Raw genomic sequence first — 11,791 nt, 5'->3', positions numbered from 1 at the left:
GGAGACATTGTACCCCCAATATTTCCATTTGCTAATAGTTTCGGGATCAAAATTGATATAACATATAAAATGCATCCCTTTTCATGGATTAAAATTTTTTCTGTATGACGACTTGGTAAATCACATCACAACTGAAACCAGTCGCTATGCTCACCAGCACTTCAAAACACATGAGTTAGCTCCTCACTCTCGAAAACACAATTACAATTATGTCACATCAGATGAAATGTGGACATACTTAGGAATTGTGTTCATGACAGGAATCGACAAACGCCCTGAAATTGAAGAATATTTGTCCACTAGGCCCCAATTTCACACCCATGGTATGGACAAAACAGGTCTTTGCGGTTGAATAGTTTCATTCTATTCAAAAAGAACACAACAAACGAAAAATACAAGAAGAGAAATTACAGATTCAAAGATTTTATATTGGACTGTGTAGAAAAATGACTGAACCAAACAAACAGGGAGGAGAGGGAGAAGAGTCAAGGAATGAAGTGGATGACGAATCTATTGCGTCAGACTCGAGTGCAGTCACGCCTCCGCCCTCGACCTTGAAAAGACCACCAGTGAAAGAGCCAGTAAATCGTCTAGAGGGAGGCTTGAAAATTCACAAAATGGTCAATGTTCCTCCCAGTAACAAGAAGAATGGTGCCCTGAGAAAGTGTCGCGTGAGTGCTAAGCACAAGATTAGAAAAGAAACAAGTATCATGTGTGCAGGCTGTGGTGTGGCTCTCTGCAAACTTTCATGTTTCAATGTTTATCACACGAAAAAAACTAATAAAGAGGTATGGAAAGGCATTTATTCTATAAAATATTGTATTTTAATTAGTTCCTGAAAATTTCGTTTTTAAAAACCAATTTTTGTTGAAGTTGTTTAGGAAAAAAGTAACTACATGAATTTTAGCGACATAAGGTTTAAAGGGTCTGCCAGGACAGGGGTGGAATTTAAATACCCTTCGCGCCAGTCAACATCAACTGCCGCCATTTTTACAGTTTGAATGTTTCGCCCATTCAGGGGATTCAGGGTAAGATGGGACTCAGGCGGTCGACAACTGTGAGAGAAGTAAATCCCGTGAGTTTTATTTTCAATAATTTTGATATTCCAGCGCTCACACCAGGTCTCCATTGAGCTGAAACCACGCTGGAGTTTCCTGACAACAAAACCCTTCTTTAGATCTGACTGACTGATCGACCGTCAGTCGCAATGTGACTTTGACTTTTACTTCTGCTACTACTTGGTGGCGCCGGGAATGGAACCCGGACCTCTGGATCTGTATCCAGGTTGATGTGCCATTTCAGAAGCCACAAGCCTTCTGATAATACGAGGGAAAGTGAAAAATTATCCGCACTTTCGCCATAACACATCTTTAGGTTTGTCACACTGCCTTCTGGGCATGCATGTCTGCCTGCTTAGAGTTGGTACTACTGTGGTCACGTGATCAAAGTTAGCCGTTGATTGCGTCAGCTTCATTTAAACAGTGTAAGTTTGAGCTGTAACTTAGATAATTGCTAAAATATAATAGTGTGTTGTGTTACATTGTTACGAGGCGTAGATCCAGCAACCATTTTGTAAAAAAAAAGACTCCCTTTGAAACATCAAATTGCTGTGCGTAAGAATCGCTTCAAGATACAGAAGTAACGTATGCGGCAGGGCCGCGTCATAGCTGAAGCGGTTAGTCGTTGGCTTCCCACCGCGGCGGAGGCGTAGGCGGCCCATCTTCGATCGAGGCTCTGGTAATGTGGGATTTGTTGTGGACAAAGTGGCGTTGGGGCAGGTTTTCTCCGAGTACTTCTGTTTTCCCTGCCAATCTTCGATCCACCAATTGCTCCACAATCAACTTCACCTATCATCTGGGGCTGGTACAATAGGCCATAAGTGGCCGTAGTACAAGGGAATTAGGCCCACCCCACTAGCTATAAAAAAGAGTATGCCATTTCATACAGTTTTTAAAATGATATTCCAAATACAAGATAATGTTAAATGTGGTGTTTAACTTTGCGCTTCTTGTCAGTTACTTGGTTTTCTTGCTTTATGTGTACTGCAAAACTATTAGCAAATGAGAAGTTACAGTGAATTAATCAGTGGCTAGTATAATAACAGCACACAGATAAAAATCCTTGGAGCACATTAGAAACAGACCTTGGGAAATGCAGCTGAGACGTAGTGAGTGCTGTTTATTCACTGATATATACCTAGATGAATTTAAGGCAGAATCCCTAAGTGGGTGATCAGTTTTATTTTAACTGGATCCAACATTTAGGCTGTATTTCCTCACCCCGCATTAAATCTTATCTCATTTCTGCCCCTATTTCATATATTTTAGAGGCCATTTAGAACTACTATGCTTTTTTTTCTTCTTTTTTCCCCTGAGTTCCTGTGTTTTCAAAATTTGTTACAGAAAACGTGGTTTGGAAAATTCTACGGGACCTGCTTTCATCAAATGAAATGGTACGCACACTTTCACATGAAGATGCATACTATGTGAAATTGATTGCAAGAAATCCAGATGAAGAATTTGATGGAGTAAGGTGTGATAGTTATTCTAGAAATATTAGTAATGTTAGAATGATTTTGTTTTTAAAATAGGTATTATTATAAAGCCTGTGAGTGCCAGTTTTCTAATGTGTCACATCAACATTTGTAAAATCCAAATGATGAAAATCATGACAAATCCCATTCAAGATTAACATACATATTTTTCCACCAACGTTTCAGCTATACCTTGTATATCATACATTTGTATGGCTCCATTTATGTATGTCGATGCTGTTCAGTATTATTGTTGCCAAACTAAAGTTGCATCTAGATGTAGTGTTAGAAACACTGATTCATAACTGTATGTTGGTACTACAGTGGAGGATGCTTGGATAAGCTGGAGATAGATAGCCGAGTGTTGCTCCTAACCACTCAAGGCAAGAAGGAAGACCAATTACGTAAGTAATCGTATGAAAGTGTATACATTAACGTAATAGTTCTAGTTGACTTTACAAACATGACTAAATTTGAACCAACCCTCATTTAAATGATGTATTATTCAGTCTCTTCAACCATATTTCATGTGCAGCTGTGGATCTATACATATACACCCCCATATGTCTTCATGGCATGGTGCTTAATTAGGTAAGCACAGGGACAACTTTAATTCCTTGCTGTCATAATTTTTTTTTAATGTATGTACAAATATCTTAATAAATACTGACAGAATCTGTATGAAGTATTGAGTAGGGGCCAGTATTACAAACAAAAACGGTAGAAACTTGAAGCAGTTTGTATTCATCTGAATAACGGAACAAGTTACCATATACCAAAGTCTAAGACGCTAGCTGCAANTCGTGGGATGAATGAACAATATCAGAACAGGTGCATGACAGTGTAAGTCAAATAGTGCAGAATTCACATATACAAGAAGGAACAATCTCTGTTCTGATCTGTATTGTCTTCATTCCATTCAGCTATAATGGACTGTGAATATTTNCAGTATAAATGTCAGTATAATGACAACCAGGCAGGAGTATACCCAATTTCAGAAATGTAAGGTGTACAAATATGTCTCAGACAATGTCCAGCACAATATTAGTATAATGAATGAACCATAGTCACAGACCTTTAGGGAACCATTTCCTTTGCATCCAGCACAGAATGCAAACAGTCGTAGTAAAATGTTATTATTTCGTGGGATGAATGAACAATATCAGAACTGGTGCATGACAGTGTAAGTCAAATAGTGCAGAATTCACATATACAAGAAGGAACAATCTCTGTTCTGATCTGTATTGTCTTCATTCCATTCAGCTATAATGGACTGTGAAGATTCCGGGCATGGATATAAACAAAGAACTCAGGATTGAATCATTACACACAAACTGCTGATTACAGTTAACAGATATAGAAATGTGAATATCAGATTTCAACGAAACGGTTCATTTTCTTGAACTTTTCAGCTACATGTACATAGGCACAACATATCAGAATTTTTATTGCAAATTTGGCGCTGATCAATCCTAGTCTTCTTTTTTTATTTGGATTATAAGTGACTGTGAACTTTATTTACATTGATTCTCGGTAATATTAAATGAAGAATGTTATACAGTAAAACTTGGTTATAGCAACATCGGTTTCTGCGACACCTTGTCTATTGCGTCAAATATTCAATGGTACGAACTAATTCCTCATAAAGCAACTGTTTTCATNCCGGAGTTAAGAGCAGTCATTAATTTAGTTCGGGTACAGGAAACCAGACATGCCTAAGAAAGTCAATGAAAAAGCCAAGTGAAAACTTGTTATAATTGTCTGTGGATGAGGACCACTTAAGGCCCATTACGACTTAGGTGCCTCGTTCGAACTTCCCTGTGGTAGATGGAAAGGCATGTACTTTATGTCCGCACTGTGGAGAATTTTTTTTTTTTAATTCACAGTGAGGGATGTGCAAGTCATTTCCACATCGGTAGTCTGCTGCATTGTGGTAAACTGAGTAGGAATCTTTCCTTCCTTACACCTCATGTAAAACGGATATTTCCAGAATGTGAAGAGATATTTTTATTTCGTACTTTATCCATCGTCCTGGTTTTAAGATAACTAAGAAAATCACGACGTTTCGGAAACTTGATCTGTTTCCTTCCTCAGGGGAGGGAAAACACCTATTCTGTTGGGTCCCTTAGAAAAAGCTAACCTCCCTGGCTTTTAAAATATTCAACTAAAACTTCAAATTTTGAAATTTTAAACACATATTACATTTAAACACTGATGAAAAAAAAGACATAAATTCGTCTACAGAATAAAAGGAATGTTTCAGCAAAAAAGATTTAATTCCTTTTTAAATGAGTTAAAATTTTCCCTTTGTTTTATTTGATTGGGGCCCTTATTATACTAAATAATTCCCATATTTATCACATCTCCTCTTAAAAAGAGATGTATTACAGTGCTGTACATGAGAATTTAATTTTCTTCATCTGTTATAATTATGAATGCCTCAATTTATTGCCATAAGAGCCTTGTATTTTTTGATAAAGCATGTCACCTCCAATATACACAGAGAAGGCAATGTTAGAACATTGTAATCTTTCAGAATTTGTCTACGTGACGTGCGATTACTAATACCACTAATGAATCGAAGAACCCGCTTTTGCAATTTAAAAATGCTTTTACTCTCCCCATCCTCACCCCACAATAAGATACCATTTCTCATACATGACTCAAAATTCAAAAAATAAATAATTGTTATCATATTCATTCATTCATCTGTAATCTATCAAGATGACAGGTCAACAGTTCTTCCACTTGATGCGATCTAGAGCTTTCTCCTTCAAATGAAAATATCCTCTTCTGTCCCCAAAGTCATCCAGCATCTTCTTACGTCTTCTTCCTCGTCTTCTGGTCACTTCTATCCGCCCCTCTAGCTTCCCTTCAGTAACTTCTTTTAGAAGGCAGGTACCACGTAAGATATGACCAATCCAGTTAGCCTTCCATTTTCTTATTTCGTGTAGGATATTCCTCTGCTCACTGACTCTAAATAACACATCTTCATTTCTCACATAATCGGTCCAGCTAATCTTCTGCATCCTTCTCCAACACCACATTTCTAAGCTTTCCAGGTGTTTCTGATCTACTGCCCTAAGTGTCCAAGTTTCAGCCCCATAGAAAGCCATGCTCCAAATGTAGCATTTCACTAGTTTCTTTCTAAAATTTAAGTCCAATTTGCTGGTAAAAAGATTCTTCTTCTTGCTAAATGCAGCTTTTGCCATGGCAATCCTAGATTTAATTTCACACATACACCTTCCATCATCTGTTAACAAGCTACCCAAATATTTAAAACATTTCACATTCTCCAGTTGTTTTTGGTCTATGTTTGTTGTGACTGGGGTTGGTTGTCTCGAGATTTTCATTACTTTTGTTTTTTCCACATTCATTTCCATGCCGTAGCACCTTCCAATTTCAATTAGTCTATCAATCATACCCTGTAGCACAGTTTCTTCCTTAGCCATTAACACAAGGTCATCTGCATATTTCACAGTTTGAATAATTTGCCCTCCTAATTTGAAGTCTCCAAGCCTGTCCAGAGCCTGTTTGGTAAGGCATTCGCTGTACAAGTTGAACAAAATTGGTGATAAAGAGCATCCTTGTCGAACTATGGACTCATTTATTTCTTTTAATATTTTCACCCTATAAATTACTTTGAATAGGTTTGCTTTTAGAAATTGAGCAGGAGCACACCATTTTAGGGTTCCTGTCATGAGATTTCCAAGAAATCTCAGTTCTGACTGAAATACATTTTCTGTATTATTAAAAACCATTTTTGGTCTTATCGGATATCTCTGCTGTTTTGAATGAAATGACGTGGCAGATGTCTTCTTCGTAATTGCATATTCTAAGGCAAAGTTGAAAAGGAGTGGCGATAAAGCATCTCCTTGTTTTAGAGCATTCTGGATAGGAAACTTATCAGACAAATGTTTACGTACACGGACTTTACTATACATTTCATCTAAACACATTTTAATCAACCTAACTAGTTTCATGGGTATCCCAAACTCTAATAGAATATTGTACAATAGTTCCCTCCTAACTGAATCATGGCTTTCTTGAAGTCGAGGAATAGCTGATGTACTGTCTCATCGGACTCCCATTTTTTCTACAATATCTGACGAACGCAAAAGATCTGATCTGTAGTTTATCTGTTACATCGAAATCCACACTGATGATCCCCAATAATTTTATATATATATATGTGGACTTAACATTGAAAGAAGAATATCGGACAAAATTTTATATGATGTTGATAGCAGTGTTATCCCGCAGTAATTATACAGTCAGTTTTATCACCCTTTTTGTGAACTGGTAAAATAATAAACTCCTTTTACTAATCAGGCAATTTTTCCTTATGCGAAATAGAAGTGATTAGATTGTAGATTTTAGAATGTAATATTTCGCCTCCTGCTTCAATAAGTTCTGCCGGAATTTGATCACTACCTGGCAATTTATACCGTTTCCATTTTACAATAGCACTTTCAACCTCAAAAGGCCTAGGATCAGGTATTAACGGCTCAGCCGTATGGATTTCTGTCTGCCTAACATCACTGACCCTATGTGCATTCAATAACTGAGATAAGTAGTTGATCCACCTATTCAAAATGCTGTGGGAATCTGGAAGTAGATCACCATGCTCATCCTTCACTAAGTTACTGCTAGGCTGGTAACCCCTCTTAAAGTAATTTATTCCTCTATACAGGTCTCTAATGTTCTTGATCTTACTGTTCATTGCAAGCTCATCAATCTTGTCTTTCAGATATTCCTCCTTTTTGTTCCTGAAATGCCTGCTGGTTTCACGTCTTATATTGTTAAGATTTTTTTTTCTGTGGCGCTACAGCCCCAGTTTTGGCCTAGGCCTACCTCCATGAAACTCTCCGTTTCACTACGGTTTACTAGATCTTACACATTCGGTAGGACTCCTTGGGCGATTGATCGGCTCGTTGCAAGGCCTCTACCTGTAGACAAACATCCATGCCCTGAGTGGGGTTCGAACCCACGATCCCGGCTTCCGAGCGAGCGAAGACAGTGCATGCCTTAGACCGCTCGGGTACCGTGACCGGCATATTGTTCAGATTATCCCCATTTAACTCGCTTGGATCCTATAACCATTGCAATTTGGCCTGCTTTCTTTGATCTAATAATTTTGAGCAACCTTCATCGAACCACGGCTTATGTTTCTTCGGTTCATAATTACCTAGACTCTCCTTGGCAGACATGTTTATATTCTCTCTAATAGTTTCCTAGTCTTTATTAACATCCACCTCAGTTTCCAAGTTTTCCAAAGCCGTGAACCTATTTGGGATTTCAACACAGTACTGCACTTTACCCTCTATTTCATTTAATTTCTTGAGATTGAACCTCTCCATATGAACTGTGTGTTGTTTGTTTCCTCACTGCCAGTCTTTCCCTAACCTTTGCCACCACTAGGTAGTGGTCAGTATCACAATCTGCTGCCCTGAATAATTGGACATCAAGTATACTTGGGTGCCGTCTGCTATCTATCAAAATATGGTCTATTTGATTGTGAATCTTCTCATCAGGAGATGTGCCACCACCAGGTAGTGGTCAGTATCACAATCTGCTGCCCTGAATAATTGGACATCAAGTATACTTGGGTGCCGTCTGCTATCTATCAAAATATGGTCTATTTGATAGTGTATCTTCTCATCAGGATATGTCCAAGTAAATTAATGGATGTTACGATGTGGGAACACTGTACTTTTGACAGTAAGATTTTCTGATGTGGCAAAGTTTTAACTCCATTGTCATTACTAATTTCATGCAAACTTTCATTCCCAATTGTTGGTTTGAAAATGTCTTAGCTCCCTACTTGGCATTGAAATTTCTTAACAAAATTTTCATAGGATACTTCAGGAATTTATCAAATATATGTTCTAGTTCTTCACAGACTCTATCCTTTATGTCATACAGGCAAGGAACAACAATCAATATTATTACGCAGGGGGGGTGGACGACTTAACAGGCAAAGGGGCAAAACTGAATATATAAAAAAGAAAACTAATATAATAATTTAGCCTTGACCACTGTATTGTTGTGTTGTGATGGACTTAATAAAGAATTGTAATAAAACACAATAGATAACAAATTAACAGTAGTTATCACCCGATAACGCAGGTGGCCATGGTACTGAAGAACGTCCTGTTCCTGTCTGTGGTGTCTGAGCTGACTGGTGATGGGTGATGCTACGTGGGTCCCTTGTCATCACGGCATGATGCGTCCTCAGGTTGTGGATGGATGAGACATCGTCTATATATGGAGTGTAGTTGCGAAAATCTTGAGTAAGCAGTCGTGGACAGCCAGCAAGGGGTGGTCCTCCAGCTTAGCAGCTCCTTACCATGAAAAATAAGCTTCTTACAAAAGATCACAAAAGGAGGATGATCTCTGATAAAATCTGTAGCATGGAATTCTATCGACACCACACTGCTGAGATCTGGTTCTGAGGAAGCAGGAGGCAGATTAAGGAGTGAGACATTAACAGAATCTTGGAGCACAAGAAAACTTTGTAGAAATTCTGAGTTGACTTATGGCAATTATAAAATGCCAAGACCAGTCTGAAGACAGGGAAATGAAGATGTGCTATATATAACTCCATAAAGGAAAGTTCTTCTTGAAAAGCCAGTAGTTGCTCAGCTAGTCAAGAAATTTCCTGAAGGTCCATAGCGGCATTCAGAAGAGCCGATAACTGTCCCTATCTTGAGTAAGATGAATCCAGTTCCATCCAGTTTCTTTGAGATCCATTTTAATATTATTCTTGCATCTTCTCCTAGCTCTCCCATATGGTCTCCTTGTTTCAAGTGTCTGTATCCATGACCCATGAAGATGTTCTTTTGGTAGATGAAAAAATGTGAACTGACCAAAGAAAGCTGAAGAGAACGGAGGAACAGACTGAACACAACTGCAGTTGGTAAAGTCATAGGAAGACAGAGGATAATATAAATAGATTTGTCAAATGACAGCATCAGCACAGAAGACGTTATTTAGTTGATGGCTTGGTGCAATGTGAGGACAAAGTACATACTACAGCTACTATTATACTGAAATAAAACTTACGGTTTGGTGCTCCAAACTGACGTGTTAGTACCAAACAACCCTGTGCCAGAACTACAGGTTGTAAGCTGATAAAATTGTTCCCTGCGTCATGATTCACACATACAGAGATTTGACCCACACACCCCNTGTTATGAGATATCCTGTGGACAGAAAACCTCCTATTCGTGGCTCCGTAAGGGTAACTGAACCTGAAGCTACATCTACTGATGCATGACTTGTAGTATTCACGGAAGAAGTCACTGCTGTACTTCCAAAACTGAACGAGCTCTTTGTAGCTTCTGTTGCCATGGGCTTCAGGACGCTGATGACAGTGTTTGTCGATGATGAACTGAAGCCACCATTGCCACTGCTCCTATCTGACACTGACCCATGGCTTGTCTGTTCTTTGGAGGAAGGAGAAGTGACAGATCCATTACACGCACCAAGCTCTGGTGTAGAGGTAGTGACCAGTTGTGAAGAATCACCAGCTGACATTTTTGGCAATGAATTATGTACATTCAGAAACGAACTTGATGGAGAATCTGAAGATTGAGACTTGCCAGAAATAAGAGAAATACCAGAGGAAGAAGTGTTAGCAACATTCTGAAAACAGTTTATATTTCCTTCCACGGGAGCCATCATATTTCATGAAGAAGTTAATGTCTGTTCAGAAGAAACAGGAGCACCAGCTGGAGAAGATACTGGTAATGTTAAACGTGGAATTGTTCTGTTTAGCAAAAATGTCACTGGAGCAGATGTTACTGATCCCAAGGGTCCAAAATTTATATCTGCAGCACTGGTAATTGGCACTGCAGGAGAAACATCATTACCCATTGTCAAGGAGACAGTGAGTAGTGCATATGAGCTCCTTTCAGTTGAAGCCTGGGTCGAGGTGTCTGCAACAACAGGCTCTATTTCTGTACTGAATGGAACACTTGTTTCTACATTATTTGTAATTTCTGTTGTTCCACTTGCTGCCGCTGCTTCTGCCACTGGGTGGACCATGCTCGGAAAACATGTGGTCACAGCAGTTGAGGCAGGAACCTCATTGGCAGATGACAGTGTCTTAGGAAATCATCTGTAGAAAGACCAAGAATGATACAGTTTATAAACATATTATATTACACACCACATCCTCATCAGCTTTCTTGTATCATTCTATTATAGAGAATGTCCATACAAAATCTTCACAATTTGAATCTTTTGTTACTCATAGAAGGTTTAAGGCACTGCTAAAAAATATAACACTTGAAGTGTAAACTCAAAAACTGTCATGAAATCTAATAATTTGGACATGAATATTGTGTGTAGCTTGAGCAATATCCTGCCACACCTTTTGGAGGATAACATGATCAGTTTTTGCACAGGCTTCTTTGATTAGTATCTTGAACTCTTCTAGTTCTGTTAGCAATGGAAGGACATAGATACTGTGACATGTCCACTCAAAGTCAAAATTGCGGAGCCAGAAGAGACTGTCCCTGGGGGGTGGGGGTGGGGGGGGACGGTTTTGAGCCACAAAAGTTTGATATCAAGATGAAATGATTAGTGGTAAACTGCTAGCGGAAATATAACTCTGACTAGTTAGCCAGTCCAAGCAAGCAGGAGAGGATCTGTGTTGTGCAACACTTCCCAGCTGTAACTTAACAGGTGACAGGCCACGTAAACACTTCCCTGCAGTGATGAAACAGGTGAGGAACTGCTGGAGGGGGCTTTCCCCTCTTGTCGGATTGAAGTATAAAACGCAAAGCCAAGGTCGAGGTGGTCAGTGTATGAGCTGTACTGTGGAATTTAGTGGGACTTATAAATCAACTTCCAGGAAACGGTAGTGACATATTGTGAGTTGTTGTAAATTGCATGCAATTAAGAGTGTCTGTAAAAGGAGGCATTAAGAAATCGAACCATCCAAACAAGGACACGTTATTTGGCATAATGGAACCCTGTGTACGTGACATGTTCAAATTAACTTTACTTTTTTGTAGTATTGCATTTGGAATGATTGCAATCTACTTCGTACCGGTGTGCTTTATAGTGTCTGTTGTAATAGGACTCTGTTTATGCCTACTTTATGTAAGTGAGGCCAACAGGATAAAAGTTCATGGTTCAGGGGTGAAAACCATCCAGGCTGCTTCAGGCCCCCTTCTTGCTCCAACAGGATTCAACTTCAATAACAATACAAGGTTAATGGAAAGTCGAAGATTGTAAATAACATCTGAA

General features: G+C 38.9%; 1 protein-coding gene across 4 annotated transcripts in view; it reads left to right on the top strand.

The window, feature by feature from the left end:
- The first annotated feature begins 1,402 nt into the window (after positions 1-1,402).
- The window catches only part of LOC111863460, a 28,487-nt gene continuing 18,098 nt past the window's right edge, over positions 1,403-11,791 (top strand). Inside the window, exons 1-4 of one of the 4 annotated variants that reach the window (XM_033751074.1) lie at positions 1,403-1,483; positions 2,403-2,527; positions 2,858-2,937; positions 8,663-8,826. The gene's annotated coding sequence lies outside the window, so the exon portion shown is untranslated. Of the gene's footprint in view, positions 1,484-1,997; positions 2,168-2,402; positions 2,533-2,857; positions 2,938-8,662; positions 8,827-11,791 lie in introns of those variants that run through there. The other 3 variants (XM_033751071.1, XM_033751072.1, XM_033751073.1) reach the window with 3 other exon arrangements.

Source organism: Cryptotermes secundus, unplaced genomic scaffold (genome assembly GCF_002891405.2).
Source record: "Cryptotermes secundus unplaced genomic scaffold, Csec_1.0 scaffold2793, whole genome shotgun sequence".
Lineage (NCBI taxonomy): Eukaryota > Metazoa > Arthropoda > Insecta > Blattodea > Kalotermitidae > Cryptotermes > Cryptotermes secundus.
Note: the sequence above shows the minus strand (reverse complement) of the source record. Positions and strands in the feature narration are given on the sequence as shown.